The sequence below is a fragment of the Protopterus annectens genome, chromosome 7.part0 (genome assembly GCF_019279795.1).
Source record: "Protopterus annectens isolate FY-2018-M chromosome 7.part0, PAN1.0, whole genome shotgun sequence".
NCBI classification, from domain to species: Eukaryota; Metazoa; Chordata; order Ceratodontiformes; family Protopteridae; genus Protopterus; species Protopterus annectens.
In genome coordinates, this window is record NC_056739.1 from 1,120,143,874 (window position 1) to 1,120,167,405 (window position 23,532).

The 23,532-nt window shown below is 37.6% G+C and overlaps 1 protein-coding gene across 1 annotated transcript in view; it reads left to right on the top strand.

The window, feature by feature from the left end:
- Positions 1 to 23,532, top strand: part of SPG11 (SPG11 vesicle trafficking associated, spatacsin) — a 2,547,571-nt gene that overhangs the window by 1,637,174 nt on the left and 886,865 nt on the right. The window lies entirely within an intron of this gene.

Below are 23,532 nucleotides of genomic sequence, written 5' to 3' on the forward strand. Positions count from 1 at the left end.
GCCAATTTTCTGTTGTTTTAAACATGTTTTCAGTGTCTCACTGTTATTTTTCTGCTTAGATAAATATTCTCTAGTGTTTCTCACTGAATGTAGGCTAGCTAGTAGCTGTAGCATAGTCCAGATCCAGGCCTGCTACTTCTGGAACTATTTGTAGTGGTTTGTTCTGTGCATGTTTTCCTGGCCATCTTGGATTGTTTGGGCCTATCTGCACTTTTGTGAGAGAATTGTGTTTGATTGTCACCTGACTGGTAAAGGGAGGCAGGGCTAGGGCTTGGAATAGGCATCCTCATTGGTCCTTTTGAATTTTGTTAAGAGTTTTTTTCAAGTTTTAGCTTCTGGTATTATGCCCTGCATCTGAGCAAGTTTCTGCTTGTTTGCCCATTGCGCAGCACCGAGCAATTCTGTGAAATTGTGTGCCAAAGCCGGACTGATAAATTCAACAAATTTTCCCTTAAAACCCAATCAGAAATATCTATTCACCAAGCTCCTTCATGATTGTTTCTGAAAAGCCACCCCAGTGACAACAGTCTTCAACCTAGCATTATGGACAGTTGGACTACTCTTGTTTCTCCTGCCAGCCTTGTTGACATGGGTCTGTTGAGGAAGTGTAGCAATTGCTTCATGTACACAGACAACCCTCTGTTAATAACACAGTTTGTTACAGAGTGAGAGAGATGTATTTACACCAAGAATCCATGCGCTCTCTCTCTCACACAAAACAGTAACATGGACAAGGTTGTCAGCTCACCCACACTACATATTCACATAGTAAAATTGCTGATATACATACCACTACTCATACACATAGTACGCATCAAACACACAAATCCACATATGTGGAGGTTCTCTCAAAAAACCTACTGAAACACCAGAGACCTCCAAAACACAAGTCTGCTACTGCTAACACAGTCTACACAGCAACATCAGTGTCTCACCCACCAAGCCCGTAAGGCGTAACACTCAAAAAACAAGTTTTGTTGTGACTGGAGACTAAATAGTGAGACACACAGATGTCCCACTTACCAGGTTGGGCAAGGAGAAAGTCATGGTTAGCTGCCTGTACGGTGCCAGGATTCAGCAAATTATGCATGCACTCAGGTCTCTCAGCAACAAGTACTGTTATGACTCTGTCATGTTTCATGTTGGTGTGAATTACCCGAGACATACCTCACTGGACTGTATGAAAAGAGATATGGTCAAGCTCTGAGTATGTGTCCCAGACAGGTATGTCCTTAGCCTTGAGCAGCATACTACCCTCACCTAGAATGCCACCACAGTATAAACAAAATGATTGATTTCAACAATTGGCTTAGTTTTTAGTGTCATTCAATGGGGATCCAGTTCATGTCTGCCAGGGAAGCCATGGTCAACAAACCTTGCTACTTTGCCAGAGATGGCATGCACCTGGCACCCCTAGGCTTTCAGCTGCTGGCAAAGACACTTACCTGCCCCATAGTGCCTTTTTTAGGCAAGGTCTTGAAAACAACATTACCAACATGAAATTAACGAATCAGAACAAAATGAGGGTCATGCCGCTAAATGCTAGGATCGTAAACCAAAAACTTCACTCCCTGGAAGCACTTCTATCACTAGAAAATGTAGATGTCTGTACAGTCACAGAAACCTGGTTTAAGGCCTCAGAGAGTACCCCGGCCCTGCAAGGCTACAATGCCTTCCACCCCTTTAGACCACAAAAGGAATGTGTGAAAACCAAAGGAGGCAGTGTTTCAATCTATATTACAGATAAATTCACTTCACATTTAGTTAGACTGGACAACTCCATAGAGTTGCTCCATATCCAGGTTGCAGTGAATCAGACCCCCCCCATTCAACGTCTAGCCAGTTTTAGATCCCCCTGCATGGGTCACGACACCCACAAAGCCTATTTAACCAAACTGAAGACAATCCAAATTTTACTGGGCAAACTAGTTATGGGGGATTTCAATTATCCCACCATCAACTGGGAAACCTACTCTAGCCCTAACTCACTAGCACAAAAGTTCCTTGACTTTGTGAATTCAAATGCCCCGGAGCAAATTTTCCATACCCTGACAAGAAGAACAAACATTCTAGATCTGGTCCTCACCAACATGTCAAACAGATGCACTGCTGGAGGGACAGGTTTATCTCCCAGTGACTGCCATGTCTTTGGAACAGGCCACCAATTCATGTGAAACATCACCTCTATGACACTATTCAAGAGGAACCTGGATGAGTGGATGGGGCACCTTATATTCTTACCAGGGACAGTGCCCACAATCTTCTTGGACATGGGCAGTTGTCACTGTATGCAATCTTGGATATTGACTAGTACCTCTACAGTATTACATTGGGTTAAATGGCTAGGCTTAAAATGACCTCCAGCACAATAGCGTAGTAATCTCCTGTGATCCTATGAACAGTCTAAGGAGGAAATACAAAAGTTTATCCATCAAAAAGTGAGACATCAAATAGAAAGGGACTCTGCTTCTCATTCGTCTGTCAATAAAGTGCATAGAGAGTCTTTGCCAATGAAACCTTTTCCGGTGTTCCAAAGGAAAATGTCTTTGATACAGTAAAAAGCACATGAATTGATTAGAAGAATTGAGAGTACCTTGGACGTGAAACCAGAGTCTGGTGTTGAGTGATAAAAATGAACAGGAAGAAGACCAGCAACACTAAAATTAGTGAATAAATGTGAGATTATAAAGCATCATTCACATTTGTGAAATATGCCTTTCCAAGAAAAAGTGGCTGAGAAAGATTGGACTTTTGTTGACTGTTATACTTGTGTGTGGACTGTAAAGCATATACCCCACTGTGTCAGTAAATTAGTAAGTACCTGTGAGATTATAAAGCATTAGTCACATTTGTGAAGTATGGCTTTACAAGAAAAAGGGACTTTGAAAGTTTGGACTTTTGTTGACTTTGTTAAACTTGTGGGTGGACTGTAAAGCATATACTGTACTTTTTCATTAATGTTCAAAATGACACTAAAAGGAATAAAAAAGTAACTAAGTAATACTAGCTGTTAATAGTATTTGTATGAAACATTTTTATGGTATAAACTGCATGTTATGTAGTAAAGCAGTTATATGTAGTTTGTAGTCAGGGTATTTTAAATGTGGGGGTGAGTGTGAAACTTCAGTGATTGTGGCATGTGATAAAGATATTAAAACAAGTACTCTTTTGGTTTTAAGAGGCATAGGCTTTATAAAGCAAAAAGAGAAGAAAGGCTGAACAAAGTGTAGAGCTATTTTCTCTTATGTTTGCAAAGGTAATTGTCTGGATTGTTGCCCTTGGCTTAATGTAAAACAAGTGTTTTCTGTAAGCAAGTTGACCTCAAAAATATGACAAAATGATGAAAGCCATCAAAAGTGCCAAGTTTCTTCCATATACAATGATATTAGCTTATTTTTCCTTTAGCAGATGTTCGTTGGAAATTGAGAAGTCTACAGCTGAAGGCAGTTGTACATTCTGCTTTGTTCAGATTGAAATTGACAGAGACTCCTACATACATTGTATTGTTATCTGTTTTTTCTCGTTACTATGTTTCTATGGAAACAAGCTGCCTGCAGGTACAAGCAATCTTCACAGTTCTGTGCATTTGTGCTGAGGGAAATGCAAAATTTAAAGGTACAGGGACAAGCAGTTCAGTAAAAAATAAAATGTGAAATTATTGCAAGTGAATAAGATAGCTTTCCTATTAGCCTTAATACTTCAGTGCATTTAACAGGACAGGGTGTAATTTAGTTTTATTTAAAGAAAGCAAGTGCACTTTTTCTTGAGGCTAAAATTAGTGTTTTTCACATTTGGGTGGAGAATAGAGAGAAGAAGAAAACATTGTTTTTGTGCTTGTTCCAATGTAATAGGCTATGGTGGTCTAGTGAAAATGTATTTCTCTTTTCTTTGAGGATTTTCATTAAGGCAAGAGATCTTGAAAAATGTGACATAGGTTCAATTGAAGATGACAAGAACCAACTATATAAAAGATCAACCTGCCTAACATTAGTGTGAGCATGTAACACAAAAGTAGGAAATACAAATTCAAAAAAGTTGTGATGTATAATAAGTGAGAACAATGACTTTTTTTTCATAATGGCTTTGCTATTCATATTATTTTGTAAAGTAAGTAAGTGTACACAAAAGTTAAGTGTTGAAATACATTAAAAATGATGAGTGCAAATAGCAGTACTGCAGGAGACTCATTTGGAAAGAAATGAGCATGTGAATTTGATAAAGAAATTATTTCTGGATGGATATTCAGCAGAATATCGGGGTCAAAGCAAAGTGGGGGGTAATTATATTGCCTGCTAGGAGACCTCCAGTAGTGGTAGAAGAGGGAAAAAGATAATGGTAGATTTGTGATAGTAAGGTGCACCTGGCAAAGGATGAGGAGTATACTGGCATGTATTTATATTCCACAAAAACTGCTGTTATGGAGCTTAAGAAAATTTTGGGAGAAATCAGCTTTTGGCAGGGAATATTACTTATTGGTGGGGACTGGATCTTGATGCACCTGGGGGGACCTAGGAGGGAAAATATTTCAAAAGAGGTTGGATTTCTGAAAAAAGTTAAGAAAATATTCGGTATACAAGACATGAATTCAGTAGTGGGAATGCTGAGAGATTTACTCATTTCCCAAGGTACAATACATGGGCTAGATTCCATAGAAATTTTATTTCACAGCAACATATGCATGTAATTGAAAGCTTGATCGTGCACCAGTAAATATTAAGATAAAAATGCAGGGTAATGAAGCAAAAAATGAGACACTTGCACTTCATGGCTTGCCCCTTAAAAAGAGAAGAATTTCAGAAATGGGTAGTGGGCATTAATCAAGAGTTATTAGGGAAGATAGAAATTTCTTCAGAGGTTTTAGTTAGTGTGTGTGATAAAATGAAAATGGAGTTTAAAATATGGGTAAGAAGTAATATGCATTATTCAGAGGGACTGACAAAGTATTACAAAATAAGGGGAATCTCACAGAACAAGAAGAGGCACAACTGCAGAGTTCTAAAGAGAAAATGTGGGAGTATCTGGATAATGTGCATGAATTTAGAAAGATTGTTGTTAAGCAACTGTTATTGAAAATAACTCCATAGCTTAAAACTTAGACAACAGAATGTAGAAAGGGTTGTTGCCAAACTTAAGGAACCTATAAGAAGAAAAATAACCAGAGGTCCATAGAGGTATTAGAGATATTTTGGAAATTTTATGACAATTTGTATAAAGCCATGAAATGTGAAAATAAGAAGGAACAAAAGTGGAAAGGTCAGATGTAGATGAGGCTCAACAATTAATAGTTAAAACAGGCGGAGATGAGATAGAAATAGTGTTGTATAATCAATCTGCATTAAAGTCTCCAGGAGCAGATGTTATTCCTGTTGAACTTTGGAAGTTAGGATGGAAGAAAGTGATAAAGATCTGGAAGGTGTTGTTTAACAGTATTTTAAAAGGAGGCAATGCACCAACATATTAGAGGGTAGCTGTGGTGTCCATAATATACCTACAGATGGTAAAACCCCACCAGTCCCAGCTTCATATAAACTGATTTCAGTTTTAAACCATAATTATACAGTGTTTGTCTATACTAGCTAAAAGAATAGTAAACGTGTTGCTATAATTGATAGATGTGGATTAGTGTGTTTTGTGGACGGGAGGCAAACAGTTGACATTAATAGAACAATGATGGGTTTTAGGATTTAATGAGTAGGGCGGTGGAAGCATTTGCATTCCCTAATACAATAATAAGGTTAATTAGGAATATATATGAAGGATTGTGGGCAAGAATTAAAGTGAGATGGTTCTCTTATTAGTTGTGTCTGAAGAGAGGAACTAGTCAGGAGTGTCCTGTTTTCCCACTGTTGTTTTTTGTTTTTATATTTAGAGCTGATAGCAAAGAAAATAAGAGAACTTCAGCTTTGGCCGGCTAAGATCTAGCTTATTCAACTGGACGTATAAGAGAATTTAAGTACCTTTAATCTGCACATTTTTCAAATAATACGGCATTTAAATTGATTTATTTGTGTTACATTGAATATTAACTGAACTGGAAGTTTTGACTGTTTTGTCAGTTAGTTCCCCATCCACCCTCCCTGTTTTTGTTTTGGTGTTAATCTTGGTGGCTTTGAAACTGCCCACCCCTCTTGTAAGTTTGTGTTTGGATACTCCTTCTGGGCCCATCTCATTTGCTCACTCAACTGAGTGCAGTGAGATCATATTCTGATTTCAGGCACTCCTAGTGTGTACAAAGAGAGCATCTGGTAAAAAAAAAAAATTAAGCTCGTTTCTTGACTTTCCTGTAAGTGGTCTAGACTGTTTGTAGGCTTCTGAGCCCCCAAGCCTTTCTGTTTTGGAGGGAGGCCTTCTAGCTTAATTTTGTTTCTTAGAACTAGCCAGTTTTCTAGTTTCAGCACTCAAATCTGTTTCTTTGAACTCAGCACTTGCTCAGAACTCGTTGTAAGCACTAAATAAGTTGCAAATTACTACAGCACTCAACTTTCCTCACTTGTCTAGAGGAAAGCAGTTTTTAGTACTTAATAAATAAGCACCTATCCAAGCATGTCTAAGGGTCAGCTCCCGGTGATTTCTCATGTCTATCTGATGAATCTGGGCATCTTGGGGCAATGCAGCAATTTCTTCACATACACAGACAACCCTCTCCTCCTACTACCCAACACTACAACTTGTGAGAGATGCACTTATATTGCCAAACTGGAAGCAAAGCTCTCTTCACCCAAGACTGGACTAGACAGTCAAGAGGAGAAGGTAAATGCACCTCACCACACTCATCACATAGTCCTTCAAAATCTACACCACCAAAACACACACACAGAAACACAAAACACACACCTACATTCATGGAGGCTCTCAATAAAAACCTGCCCAAGCATCAGGGACCTCCAAAGCAGAAACGCAAGCAAACTCCACCCCCAACACAACCCAAATGACACATAGCCCACAAACTCAGTGTGCCACTCAACCACAGCCCATAAGGCATAACAACGTACCCAACACTCTAGTCATAGGTGACTCTATAGTCAGGCACACTGATGTTCCACTCACCAGGCTAAACAAGGAGAAAGTTACTGTCAGCTGCCTGTCAGGTGCCAGGATCCACCACATAACGCACGCACTCAGGTCACTCCACAAGTACAAATATGACATTGTCATTGTCCATGTTGGTGTGAATGACCTGAGACATACCTCCCTGGACTACATGAAAAGAGACATGGAGGAGCTCTCCGATCTTGTAGCCCAGGCAGGTATGACCCTGGCCCTGAGTAGCATCCTGCCATCGCCCAGAATGATGCCACACTACAAGGACAAAATGATTGACTTCAACAATTGGCTAAGCTTCTGGTGTCATTCTAAGGGGATCCAGTATTTGTCTGCCTGGGATGACATGATCGACAGACCACAATGCTTTGTCAGAGTTGGCTTGCACCAGTCACCCTTGGTATTCCGGATACTGGCTAAGGCTCTTGCCACCCCTATAGTGCCTTTTTTGGCAAGGTTTAAATGACAAATTCACCACCGTAACAGGTACAAGCAAGCAAAATCTGAGGATAATGCTACTCATTGCTAGAAGTCTAAACCTCAAAATGCACTCACTCGAGGCACTTCTTAAAATGGAGAACATCAACATCTGTGCAGTGACAGAGACCTGGTTCAAAGCTCCAGAGAGCACCCCTGCATTACCAGGCTATATTTCATACCACACCTTTCGGCCACCTAACCCGGAGCGAAGCACTAAAGGTGGAGGCGTGTCCATATTCATTAAGGATATCCACACCTCCAGGCTAGTTGAACAGCATAATGTATCCGAGATTATCCAAATGCAACTAACTCTGGGCAAGACCACAATCCAAATTGTACCATGCTACAGACCCCCCACCATGCCCCAGGATTTCCACTCTTTATTTCTTGATACACTGGAAAGTATTAGGGGTACAACCTAACACCCTAATAATGGGCGATTTCAAATACCCCACCATTAACTGGGAAAACTACTCATGTACCAACTCTTTTGCTCAACGTTTTCTGGAATTCATAAATTCCAATGCCTTGGATCAGCTTATTCACACCCCCACCAGGGGCAGCAATATCCTAGACCTGGTCATTACCAACATGGGCGACCGGTGTTCCACACCAGAGGTCAATTCCTTGTTGGTCATATCCGACCACAAGCTAATGACCCTAGACATCCATATCCCGCCCCCTTCCCCAATTAGGGAAACCACCGTAAAAAACGTCTCCAAAGCCAACTTCACACTTCTTAAAGACAGAAGTGGCAAACTTCATGACACCCATGCAGACGGACAATAGAGGTACGACTGCTGAATCCTACACAAATGCACTTTATAAGCACTTACACGAGTGCTTGGATCATGCTATCCCTAATAGAACCAAGATGCTATCCTCCAAAAAAAGAAAGCCGATCTGGTGGTCCTTTGCCATAAACAAACTCTACAATAGAAGAAAGAAACTGTTGCAAAAAAGAGTAAAATCCCATGACTGGAGGAACGCCCTGGTCAACCTCAGTAAGAAGCTGAGATCCCTCATAAAATCCTGCAAAGCTAGTTATGAAAACAAAATTGCCACTGACTCTAAAGACAACCACAAAGCATTCTATAGCTATGTCAAGAATCTCAGTGGCAGCACTCCGATCTGCTCTGAGTTACAGCACAATGGCATTAAATATACAGAACCAACTGATATTGCCAACATCCTGGCAGATAGGTTCAGTGCTAACTTTACCCCCCTCTCACCCCCTAGAGGGCCCATCTCTATACCAGAAGAATGCAAAGTTCCTGTAATCATGGCTGCACAGGTAAAAACCACACTCTCCAAAGCCAAGAACACAGCATCCATAGGACCAGACAACATCCTAGGCTGCGTTCTACATTAACTACAGAATGAACTCGCACCCCACCTAAGTACCATGTTCAATCATAGCCTCACCTCAGGCTTTGTGCCTGCTGAATGGCGCACAGCAACAGTTATCCCACTCCACAAGGGGGGAGCTACCACTGACCCCGGGAACTACCGCTCCATTAGCCTGATGAGCCTGGTCTGCAAGGCCATGGAACATATCATCATGGAACTTACAAACAAAGATATTGGTAATCTCCAAACTCTGGATCCCGCCCAGTTCGGGTTTGTAAAAGGCAGATCATGTTTCCTAAACCTGATGGACTTCTTTGAAGCAGTCATCAAAGTCGTAGACAAGGGTAAGGTGGTTCGCACAGCCTATCTAGATCTTGCCAAGGCTTTTGACAGCATCCCCCACTCTGGAATTATAGATAAACTGACTAAACTAGGTATAAATCCCTATGTCACAAGATGGGTTGCCAACTGGCTCACTGACAGAACCCACACTGTGAAAGTAGCAGACTCCAAATCAGACTTCAGACCAGTGACAAGTGGAGTACCACAGGGTTCAGTCCTGGGTCCTCTCCTGTTTGGTATCTACTTCTCTGAAGTACAGGCTAACACAGAAGGTCTTTGGCTAAAGAAGTTTGCAGATGACTGCAAACTAGGAGCCATAATCGAAACTCCTAACGATGTGGATATCCTACAAAAGGGCCTCACTGAGACAGATGCCTGGTGTCAAAGCCATGGCCTCAAGCTCAATGCCAAAAAGTGCATTGTCATCCCCTTTGATTAAAACTCTGTACCCATGAACTACAACATAGGTGGTAGTATACTTAACACTGAAAGTGTGACAAGAGACCTTGGGACACAGGTGGACAGTAGTCTCTCCTTTGATGATCACATCGCCACAGTAGTCAGAAAATCCTATGTGGCACACCTCATCACAAAAGGTTTCTCATTCAGAAAAAAAGAGGTCATTGTTCCACTCTACTCATCACTCATTAGACCCATTATAGAGTACAATGTCCCTTTTGGTATGTACCTCACAAGACATCTACAGCAACTGGAAAGGCCGCAGAAATACCTCACAAAGAAGATTACTGGCCTCAAGCAGATGCCATACGCAGACCGTCTCAAAACACTCCAGCTTTACTCCGTCGCATATCGCCTACTCAGAGGTGATCTCTGCCTAACATACAAAGCTATGTCAAACCCAGAGCTGTTGGATATGCTCCACTTAAAGAAATCCCAATCCCTCCGAGCTACACGCTCTGGGGATCTAAACCTTGTCACCACATTAAACAGAACATGCCGGAGGGATAGATTCCTGTCCTGGAGACTTCCCATACTCTGGGATAATCTACGTATCTATATCAAACAAAGCTCCTCATTAGCACTCTTCAAGAAAAATCTTGATGACTGGATGGGAAATAGGAAATTCACCCTGGGGATCACCTCTGTGGCTCTGCTCGACAGTGGCACAGGAAAATAATTTTCTTGGGTGGCAAAAGCCAGGGTACCTTTTTGGCTGGGCTTGTATAGGCCCCAGGGCCGATAGCCTAGTACCTACCTATGAACCTAAAAGGAACCTTGATGATTGGATGGGACATAGGAAATTCACCCTGGGGATCACGTCAGTCACCCTGCTAGACAGGGGGCAAGGGAAGTAAATATTGCGGGAAGAAATATCTAGGAAATTGTTATGGCTAGGCTTGTATAGGCCCTAGGGCCGATAGCCTAGTACCAACCTATGAACCTATAAGAGACTAAAAAAAATGGTAATACAAAAACTGAGAAATTGGAAGCTCTTTTATATGGATAGTAATATACAAGCAGTTAAAATGTTTTAGTCCTTTAGTCTTGTACACAGGTCAGGCATATTTTTTTCAACTAGAGCAGAAGTTGTGGATAGCAATTAATAAAGAACTGAATGATTTTATTTTGGAGGGGAAGACTGCAAGAGTCAAGTGGGATAAGCTGATTCTTCTAGTATAATGGGGCGGATTGGGATTACCTGATTTGAAGGGGTATTTCAGAGCTACACAGTTAAGACTCCTAAACATAGCACAAGCAGAAACCTATAATTCAAAGTGGAAAGGGATGATGATAAAATGGGGGGAAAATCAAGAAACAGCGAGAGACTGGGATTTTTGATGCAGACCTCTAATGGGAATGGCACCAGTCATACAAAATATTATATTCATAAAGAAGCAGAAAGTATGCTAAGAAATAAGCCAACACGGGAATGGGGAAAAGGGATTCTGCTAATGGGTGACTGCAATTAGGGATACAGGCAATAGGCAAGAGGGGTCTGGGGAATTTATTAGAGAAAACTGGCAAAAGAGCCAAGATATTGGGAGCAAATGACTATTGATGGAAAAGTAATAGAATGGGAAAACGCCAAGAATTTATGTGGAGTGCAGGTTAAAGATTGCCTTCCCTATCAAGGATTGATGTCAGAGTACAGGCAAAAAGAAAGAACTAGGAGAGTCCTAAATGAAAGACCAACACTGTTAGAGAGTTTTTAGTAGAATCTAGAACAGAAGCTGATGTTAAAAAAAAAAGGAATAATTAGTAGCGCATATGAAATATTGCATGATAACTATAAGCGTCAATCAGAGGAGGTTAGAAAGGATTTGGAAGAGAGCTTGGGTAAGCAATTCATAAAGAAACAATGGAGGGAGATATGTATGTCTCCCAAATAGGAAACAAAATCTAGAAGATTTAGGATTTTTGCTTGGAAATGTTTACATAGATATTTTTGTACCCCAAGTGTACTCCAGAGAATGTTTCCTCGGGTAGACAGCAAATGTTGGAGTTCTTATGGGGAAGAAAGAGGTAACTGGAAACATATTTTCTGGGAATGTAGTGAGTTGGCACACTTTAAGGACTCTTTGCAGACTTCTCTGTCATAGATACTGGGTGAGCAAATTAGTGTAACTAGGGAAATTACTTTTTTTTTACTATGTTAGAGAATCAGAATTGCCTAGACATAGTAAGGCCTTGCTGAGTCTAATTATGGTGGCTGCCAAAAAAGCAATTACTAGAAAATGGAACTCAAAGTCTAGGCCAACTGTACTAGAATTAGTAAATAAAGTAACAGTGATAAAACAACTGGAACTGAGATTGTTTGAAAGGGTAGGAGCAAGTTAAATAGGAAAAATGGGAATTGTGGGAACAATGCATACAGGGGAGGAATGAGGTTTAAAAGAAGGCAGGACTTGAATGAGCTATGTAATGTTTGAATGACAATGATTGGGTATATTATAAGTGATGTATAATGTCTGTAACTAAATTTATGTAAAACGCTTGCAACTGAGATTATGTCAGTATGGTTTGATTTAATTTGTATAAAGTATGGTTGCCTATGTCACAAGTGATAATTTAATAAAATGTTTCTTGTTTAAAAAAAAAAAGAACTTTGTGAGGTCATTTACCCAATTAGATGTACCTGTTGACAAATATCCCAGCATTCAAAGTGATGACTAGGAATAAAAAAAGATCCAGCTTTATAGTAAGTACATAACTTCTGTTATCCATCATTATTGTCATGTAGTAAACATATGTTTTCTCTTTAGCAATTTTTATTCACCCCAGCATTACATAAATTTCTAATTTCATGCCTGTCATTGAACCTCCCTCTTCCTGCTAAACATTAGTCTTTATTTATTTTTTCTCACAAATTCCATTTATGAAATGTTCTCCTTTTATAAAGATCCCACCTCTAATTCTTTTATCCTTTACAGTATTCAGAACTTCCTTTTTGTTTGCTATAGATTTTGATTTCCATTTTCAGTAATTGCTTTTTAGGCAGATAGTAGCATTAAACTTAGAAAAGCCTCACAGTGTCTATGCAATTTAAATCATATAGCCTAGCTCAAAAGATTGGTTTACTTAGTTGCTACAATTTCGTCTCCGATCGTTTCTGTCAAAGTACACTGCAGGGAATTTTAAAATTCTTCCAACTTGTTACATTCCTAAAAACACTTTCCCATTTACTTCACTCTTTTCTGTCACATATTCAGCATTTGCTGTCTACCTGAGGAAAAAGTCAATGAACTCTGCTTAGGGAAGAAACATAACTGTGTAGATACTTCCATGCACAAATCCTAAATCTTCTGGAACCCTTTGAATGTTTAGGAGCCCTGCAAACTTCTTCCCATTGTTCTTTATAAATCGTCTTTCCTTTCTCTTTTCCCAATTATTTAATCTGCTTTGATTGATTCTTGTAGTTTTCACGCAGTGTTTTATTCACCCTACTAATCTTCCCTTTTTTAACGTAGTCATCTATTCTAGACACAACTAAAATCTCTACCAGAGCTGGCCTTTCACTTAGCACTCCTCATTTCCTTTCTCTTGACCTGTAGCCTCTTATCAATTCCTGATAGATAAGACCGTCCAAACTTCTGCTAGCCTCTTCCCACTCTGTTAACTTTCCTTCTTGAGTTATTTGCTAATTTCCTCCAGTAAATTCTAGACCCTTTTGTTTATTTTCTATACCCCTACTTGTAGACATCCCTATTGATAAAATCTCATTTCTCTATCCCCATGCTGGGTTAGTTTTTAGAGTACGTTTGCTAGTTTGTGAATATAATAATCTTTATTGTTGTTGTATTCCTTAAGGAATCATAATCTCTCTATCTATTGAAACCCCCCCACCTATTTCATCATTATCATGTGAAAATGTTTGGCACTTCATGCACTACCTTACATATAGTGCAAAGCTGTGGAATTTTATATGAGCAAATCACTTATTTAGTCTTCCTCTCCCAAATTTTTTCAGTCTTTATTATTGACATCAGCAACATTTCCTCTGGATGTTAAAAAATATGTCTGACCTATATGTAGGACTAAATGGACTGTTTTTTTTTCTTCATTCTTTGTATCCATTGTCAAGAGCTTCCAGTTTTTCAGTTTTTGTATAATATTGTTTAGGTTTTCTATATATATTATTAGCTGCCATATCAAAGTCCTTTTTAATTCATACACATAAATGCTTCATTTTGTCATTACCCCATTAATAGTGGTATTGATCAGTTTAATTTTTCACTATAACCTTTGTTTTATCTTCATTTGTTATATATCCCGAAAACTGGAAACTCTCTCAGAATGTTCCACAACACCAAAATGTCTTTTTTTTTTAGATTTATCAAGTGCAAATAAAGCTAACTTTTCCTGATTGCCATACCAATTGTACCCTTGAATTTGTTAATCCCTTATTTTCTTTGCTAATGGCTGTCTACATAAAACAAATAAAAAGAGAAAAAGAAAATATCCATGGCTGGTTCCTCTGTTAGAAAGACAACTTGTCAGAGAGGAACCCTTCAAGCTTAATTCTTGAATCCAACCCTTCATGTGTCCACTTTACCATATTGTTCTTTCAGGGAATGCAAATTATACCATTGCCCTACTAGCAAAATCCTAATTAACTCTTATCAAATGCTTTCCCTGTATCAAAACTCACCAGCAGTAGCAGTGTTTTCTTATAGTGTATTTCCCTTTAGATAATCTGTGTTCTGTTAATGCTGTGAAGTGATTGCTTCCCCCTCCACAAAACCACATTGTTGCTATTTATAACTTTTGGCAAAATATTGCCATTTTGAATAGTATAGATAAAAACTGAAACTGGTCTTTATGAAACCAGATCTGAAGAGACTTCACCCTCTTTGGGTAATGCTTCCACTACAGCGTTCCTTCAAGATGATGGTACCCCCCACCCTTTTAAAATAATGTTAAAGCATTCCAGTTTCTTTTATCACTCTCTTACCACCTAACTTCCACATTTCAAAAGGGATGCCATCTGTTCCTGGAAACTTCCTTGTTTGATTGATTGTACATCACTGTTTTTTATTTCCTCTTTTTTTTATATTAGTCATTGTTTCCTCCAACCTTATAACTTAAGTGTTTCGTAAATGTTTTCATTTGTACCCTTTCTTGTTTTTTTCATTCTCCAAAATATCTCTGTCACTTGTTTAAAGTCTATAGTTATTTATTTCCTTATTTTTTGTTATAGATTCTCTAAGTTTGACTATACCTCTTTCTGCTTTGTTGCCCAAGTCATTGTGATAAACATTTTTGTAACTATAGTATTATCAAAAAATAGTTGCACACCAGCAACCTTTTTCAAATCATACATATTGAGTTGTGGGTTAGTATAATGGCTAAGGTGTTTACCTCACAGACACAAGGCACAGTGGTTCTCACCCTCCAGGAAAACTGGCTAGGTTTAAAATTGCCCAGAAGGGCAGCTAGCCTAGTAACATATACATATATATATATATATATATATATATATATATATATATATATATATATATATATAAACCTATGAACCATATTGTCCAAATGCACCCTTTACTTATCTTTCAGAACTCTGCGGTTGCTACTCTTCTTCTTCTGTGACTCATATTTTTTTGCAATACTTCATACACACTGTGCCCACAAACCTGCAAAAATAAAGCAGGAGTTTTAATTGGTGAGTGCTGTATATGCTAGTAGTATTAAAGTAAGAAAGTACTTTTTCTTAGTTGTAATATATGCAGGATTTACACTACAACAATTCAAAAATGGCTGTAAAGATCGTGGGTTGCTGGGGGGGGGTCTAAAAGTATACTGATTGTGCTATACACAGAAAAAAGCTAATAACTTCCACTGTTCATTTAGAGGTGGAGATCATGACTAATATCCCTAATTTAAACTAAAGATATGTTTTTATTTTTTTAAGCAAATAGACTTAAAAATAACTAAAAATGAAAGCATTTAATTTTGGATGGAGACAGGCAGACTGGCAGACACAGGCATTTAATCATGAAAGGTCTTAATGGTATGTTCTGACTAAAATCTATAAATTACAATATAATTAACATTTTAACGAGACATTGGCAAGGAGTTCACTAAAAATATCAGTGGGAAGTGAATAATTGTTTAATATAATAATATTGCCTGCCCAGCAACATAGTACTTTAATGCATTGTACAGTTACAAATACCGCACAATTTAGTTTATTTGTATTACATCTGAGTGACGCCTCCAGGTGCATCTGCAATTAACTCCTACTGATGCCTCTAGGCATCAAATGTTGGTTGTTTATATTTGCATCAATAATTCCAAAACCATCCTATGTACAAGGTTTTAAATGATTTCATCTTAAAGCTTACACAATGTCGAACTCAACTGCATTAATATTTGACCTGTGTCTAGTGCAGGTATATAGATATTACCCGTTATTTTTATGGTAATTGTATAGATAAAATATTCACAGTTTTCTAAATATCTCAACAACCAAGTAACACAGACAGATCTACTTAACCTCATGTGGAAGCTTTCAGCTAGATAAAATGCTGCTGACAATGTGTGTGTAACCTGAGTGGTTCCTGAGATTTTTTTACGCTGTTTACAAAATATTACAAATGTAATAGTTACTATGTTTATGGTGATTTATAAATTTCAGTTTAAAACATAAAGAATACTACCATTATGAAAATAGTTTGTACTGAGGAGTTTGCCATTTATACTTCTTTTATAGTTCCTGTGGTTCGAGAGATATGAACATTTGTTTGAAATGTGAGGACTTAATTTGATTCTATCAAAAGGCTTAGTCTCCGCCCTCTGGAGGTTACACTGCAAACATCCTGAGCTCCATTGGAGTGAATGAGTTAAGTGTAGCCTGAGCAATTTTTCTTAAAGCTAAAGGTTAATGTTTACTGGAAGCATACAAGTAGTTTTTCAGGTCTATATTATGACGCCGAAATGGCTAAACACCGAATGCCATTTCGGCGACACATAAAGAGTGAACTACAAGTTACACGAATGGCCATATCACCAATTTTTTTCCTAGGGAAAAAATCTGTAGGCCAGCCAGACACGACACACCAGCTCAAACATTACAAAATGGGGGGCTTCACCCCCACACCCCTCAGTGTGGGGGGGGATGTCCCCACCACACATCCCTAACTAAATATATGAACTCCGAGATCACACTACATTGGGGAAAAGGGCAAATTCACAGCGACAGCCAAGAGATTTTTTTTCCCTAGGGAAAAAAAATCTTTGATCTGGCCATTTGCGTAACATGTAAATCTCTCTTTGTGTCACTGAAACGGCATTCGGTGTGTAGTTTTAGCATCGTAATATAGACCCAGTTTTTCATATCTGGGAGGAGAGCAGAGACAAAAAACAGAGTAGTCCATTTAAGTGGCAACACAGGTTCTAACATGCACTTCAGCATGGTTAACCTTCATTTTAGAATAGACAATACCAGTGAGAGCAGCATTTGATTTGAGGCAACTGCTCCAATTTGGAGGAGATGAGCTTTCTTTTTGGGAAGAGTGTTTAGTTGTTTTTTTGTTTGTTTGTTTGTTTTTTGTATTTGCTGTGAGTTAAAAGGTGATTTTTTTTTTTTTTATGAAAACATTTTTTTTTTTGTTTCTTGACTGTTTTAATTGAAAAGTCTGGGAAATGTGCCATACATTCAAACAGAGATGTGAAGAAGTAACTGCATACTAGTTCAGCTTGCCAATAGTCAGACTGTACAGTTAAGATGTATGATGGAAACACATATTCAAAATATTTGTAATGTACAATGTGTGAGTAGTAGCTTTTTATTAGAATGTCTGCTTTGTCAGTATTAACATGGACTGTAAATGTCCTTAGATAAAAAGCAGACTATTGAATTATATAAAAAGAAGTGTGTGATACACATATCAATGTTACAGGAATGCATTTGAACAGAAATGAGCAAATAAAGTTGACAAAGAAAGGATTTCAATGTGGCCATTCCACGGAATATCAGAGACAAAGGAAAAGAGTAATAATACTGATTGTGAGAGGGCTCCATTGTAACAAAAAGAGGAAGAAAAGGTAATAATGGTAGATTTCTGATAGAAAAGGGGTTATTGGCAGGAAAGGAGGGTTATGGCAGCATGTATTTGCATTCCTCCTAAAACTACTTTTGTGGAGCTCAGGAAATTTTTGGGAGAGATGACCTTTATGCAAAGAATATTATTTATGAGTAGATGCTTTAACCTGATTTGCAATAGTGAGGGTGTATCAGGGGGACCTATAAGGGAAATATAACTATGGTAAATATTTGAAGAAATATATGACAATATTTGGTATAAACGATGAAACTTCAGTTTCAGGAAATCAACAGATTATTCCCCAAGATACAGTAACTGGCCTAGAATGGTTGGAAATTAAATATATAGGCACCTGTGAAATATAATCAAAAGAAAGACAGCATGTCAGTCCAATCATAATATAATAATTAGTAAAAATGTTATTTGCCCTTTAAGCACTTTCATCTTTTAAAGTTTTTAAAAATTATTTCATCAGAACAATGAAATGCATGCATTCAGTCCATTATATACATTATTTCTTGGATGTAACTGTCTTTAAGGACAAGAGCAAATTAGGGAAACATTTAAAAAAAGAGGTTCAAAATTAATACCTACTTACATTATAGTAGCATGCACCACTAAAAGACCAAAGAAAATATAGTAAAAGGGCAGTTGTTGAGGATCAGTGACCTGACAGAAAGGGAAGAATATTTTGGTATAGAAAGTGACAATTTTTATGAAACACTTTATCAAAGAGGTTATCCAAAAACATTAGTCACAGATATTAGAACTAAAGTTGCAACTCAGAGAGGTACAAGAAACAGAAAAGAAGACAGAGTAAATAAAAATTAAAATAAAGTGAGAATGCCTATTGTGAATAGTTTGGACTCAGGGAGAATAAAATAAATAAATAAATGGAAATTGTTTGGGAGTCAAAATGAGTTACTAGAAACAATAAGGCACCAGCCTCTCTTCACCCAAAAAAGAGGGAAAAGTTTTTAAATTGTTTTTCAAAGTAAGTTGAGTATACCTTGAGTCATTTTAGACAGAAATGAAATGTTTAAGTGTTATAACTGCATTATGTGTAACTATTTGACCAAGGAAAAAACAGAATGCACTCTGAATAATGTTAAAATAACTGTCACTAACTCTCAGCTATAAAATCTACTTTAGAACTCTCCCTTTTTAAAAAACTCTTATACACCCAACTGATGCTAAACAATAATTCCTACTTCACTCCTGTAATACTCAATAAATTTAATCCCAACTCATCCTCCTCGTGTACCTGTTGCCCCCATCCGAGAGCGGATCTACTACACATTATGTGGTATTGCAACCACTCTTACAAACTCTGGTGCTCTCTAAAAGTTCGTTTACAAAAAATGGGTTACTACACCTCAACCCTTTCGTGGGAAACAGCCATTCTCCATATTCATACCTCCGAAATATCTAAAGTACAACTTCACATTTTAATTATTCTCTGTTCACTTATTAAACTATACATCACTAAAAATTGGTTAGATCGCACCAAACTTAGTTGGAATGGTTTCAAAGAGATGGCTTTCAAACACATCTCAGCTCATAAATTCATTATAAATGGCCCCAAAAAGAGAGCCTATTTTGGTAAACTTTGGAAGAAACTTATAGATGTGATCCATACTGAATAACTACCCATTCATACCTTGAGCACAACAGCTATCCATATGCCTGTTAATCTACCGGAGAACCACCGTCAACCCAATTTTTATTATATTTTTGCAATACCACTGCGGAGGAATGTAGCACTGTTGGCTGTAAATATTGTATATAATTGTTTTTGTTTTTGGTTAAATTGATTACAATGCTCTCATTGTGCTGTTCATATCCTTCTCATATGTATCATTGCTAAACTATGTGGCTACTCACAATATTCTGTAATAATCCATCGTTGCATTTTAATGTGTATAACTGTAATGTATTCCCTCTCCCAGTATGCATTGTATCTTACTTTGAAAAATAAAAGAATTATTTGAAAAAAAAAAAAATAACTGTCACTAGGGTTTTTTCATGCAAATCTAAGTATGTAATTTGTGTCACTTTTTGCTTAGAATATAAATCTTTTTATGTAGGAAGAACTACAAGAGAATTGTACAAAAGAATATATGAACATAAATATGCAGTTTCTATTGGGGACGAAAGGAATGCCCTGGAGAAGCATTACAAATATGGTTCATGTAAAGTTAACTTTAAATTCCTTGTAGTGGACATTTTAGAAAATCCATTTAATCCAGAAGATGACTTGGGGTGGCTGGAATATAGTTGGCAGGTTAGACTCTATGCTTGCTTACACCCCTGGTCTGAACAACAGAGAAGATTTTATTATGTATTTGAAACGCAAACGGTTAAAACACTAAGTATGTGGTCATGTGATTTTTAAAAAAGTGTTCAAATGTGCGTTTTGAATGTTAACTTCCAGTCTGAAGAAGTATTATTATAGCAATAACCCACGCCTGGGTGTGGGTAATGGATTACCCACGGTTATGGTTTGGTCAGGCGAAGCCCGAGGACCAAAAAGCCAGCCGTGTAATACAGCATTACCACACCCAGAAGTGGTTATTATATTATGACATTATTTAAGAAAAGAAACTATTACTTTTCTTAAATAATGGCATAGTATAATGCCTGTTTACTGCCCTTCCGCAGATGTCTGGCATCCGGCAGTTCTGATGTACTGGCGCTCGCGCAGTACATCAGAGTGTGGGCAAAAGCAACGGAGAAAGCAAGATCTCTGTTGCTTTTTGTTTCAGCTATGTTAAATGGGTTTAACATAGCGAACTTTAAAATAAGCAACGGAGATGTCCGTTGCTTATTTTAAACTGTCTCGCTATGTTAAACCCATTTAACATAGCGAACATAAAAAGCAACGGAGATCTTGCTTTCTCCGTTTTTTTAAACCTGTCTCGCTATGTTAAATGGGTTTAGCATAGCGAGACAGCTTTAAGCAACGGAGATGTCCGTTGCTTTAAAACTGTCTCGCTATGTTAAACCCATTTAACATAGCGAGACAGTGTTTTAAAAGTAGAGTTATACTAATGGAAAAAAGTCCAGGCGACCAGACCTTTTTCCATTAGTATAACTCTATTTACAATGTGCATGCTGGCCAATCAGCGTGCACGTTTTGGGGGGGGGTCATGGTATAATACAGATTAAAGCGCCTACTGGAATAATTTATTGTGGAATTGTCCTTAGATTTTATTAAAGCAGCTTGATTTCCTTTGGTTTTGTTTTTTGGCTTTATACATTATAATTACATGACCTAATACACAACAAACAGCTGACAATTACCTTAAAGCAAGCACATATCTAAAAAATATAATAATAAATACAAGCGCCACTTGATATAAAAGACAGATTATAAATTGCTACAAATTGTCACTGTGGTTTTATTCCTTGTTTATACATGCTGGGCCAGTTGTTTATACATGCTGCGCCAGTGTGTTTAACAGTATTTAATCAAAAACTTTGAGACCTGTCCAGAAACTACATTGGATTATGCACCAATAAAAACTAAGGCAAAGATGTTGAGTAATGTAAACATCAGACTCTGGTGCTTTGGTAAAATGAATGAATTTAATGAATGTGCAGTGGATGTTATTCAGGACTTCTTAGGGAAGACAGAAATTGCTTAAGAGCTGATAGCTGAGTGAGATGAAATAACAGTAGAGTTTAAACACGTTTGAAATAAGAGAAAAAGTGATGTGGGGGAAAAAATAATACAAATTATATTCACGGGGGTTAACAGTGGTTGAAGTAGATTTTAACTGTCAGTGATCAATAAGGATTTTTCAATAGATAAAAAATTCTGTAAAAAAGACTTAAAACTTAGGAACATTTTTTTCATTCATATAATAACCACAGCCTTACCCGTAATCACAAGGGCAGTTTACTACCACACCCTCTTGTTTAGGGTTATTTATAAAACTTGAATTGTAATTTTGTTTTTCTGGAAGAAACATTGGATCTGATGAAGTCTGATAGATGAAAGCTCTTGAATAAACTGGGCAACTTAAAGGTCAAAAAAGACTGCTTTGTGTTTTTATTACTTGATTTTTTTTTGAGTATGTGTACATTTTGCTCTGATTAGCTGTCTGCAAAATACTTATAGGCATATAACGGTGGATTACTTTGAACAGAAATGCTTTTCCTTTTCTTTTTACTGATTGGTCCTAGAGATAACCAACCACTCTGCTGGGTTTGGATAACTCCACATTTGTCTGTTCTAGGAAAAGGGAATACAGCTGGTTTGGGTACATGTCACACTTTCTGATGGTGGTGGTGGTGTGGTTGTATAGGCTTAGGTTTCTAAAGTGGTTTCTTGCTTTACCTCTGGTTTTGTTTAAGGAAAAGGAGTTCAAAGAGTGTGAGAGTCTTCATATCACCAAAAATGGCAAACTAAATCATAAATGCTCAGATCTCAAGTTTGAATCCATTACTCTTGCATAAATTAAAAAAACAGCTTTAATGAAGTCTATGTTTGACTATGAAGAATTGTTTTTCCTGATATATTTAATGTAATGCACCTGATTAACACTTTTTTTGGAAAAAACACAAAATTTGAAAGTTGTTATGATATGCAAGTCATCGGTTCTGAGGGTTCTGAGAACAGCAGGACAATTTAGACAGCTCCTGCAGTCATTACTTCCTTTAAACATCGAAGATCAAATTTCCTTGTATAACAATCTGTTTGAAAGGAAATGATGTTGACATGCATGAATTTGCCCCAGCTCTTTGAACTTGTATACAGTAACTCCAAAATCCCAAAATAACAACCCAGATGCAAACTACTTAGGGGAATGTTAACTTGACTAAAGTATACATTCTTAGAATTAATTAACCAAACAAATATTCACTGTAAGATAATACACCGAGAAAGTAGCAAAATGAGATTGTATCACCCATTTACACTCCGTGATGTTTTAACTTTTGATTTTATAGCACTTCAATGTTGTTTCATTTCACTCATATAGACTCATTGTTATAAACGTTGACATTCTGGCTAGTCAAAGTTCTAAGATAGACCCATATTTTTGTATTTATATATATATGGTAGTGATTTAGACTATTGAATGTTCATAATGTCAAATGATCGCAGAGTCATTTGATTGACTCTACCAGCATCACTGTTTGGGGGGTGGTGGAGCAGCTAGGAGTGGGGATTTGCCTTTATCCCACTGCCATGTGATCTTGGAGTTTGTATATGTAATTAACAGGGGGTGGGGGTGCAGAGGGACTACCCCCCTTGCAAAAAACTGTTGCTGATTAATTTTATTTCAGTGTTTTGACATTTGATCATTTTGGTTCAAAGTAAGTTCAATGTTTAGGTATTTCGATATTGTGAAGTACATCTATGTGTGTGTGTGTGCGAGTGCAATATATGTGTGTGTGTGTGTTATAATATATATATATATATATAGAGAGAGAGAGAATGAAAATACATATATATATATATATATATATATATATATATATATATATACACATATGTGTGTGTTACATATTAGAAACCCAGAAGATCTAAAACGTGAATGTATGTACATTGACACACAAAGGTCGATGTACATACACAGCGAAACACGTAAACAGCGAAAATCAAAATGTTGAACATGTTTCCTAGCCAGTAGGGCGATGGTGGGGATAAGGAAATATATCTTTTTCCCCACTGTAGTGCGGTCTTGGAGTTGGTATATTTAAGAAGGGGGGTGTGGGTGAAGCCCCCCACATGGGGGGTGCAGGGGGACTTGCCCCCCCCCCCTGCATAAGTGTGTTAATGTATTTTTTATTTTTTTTATTTTGTACT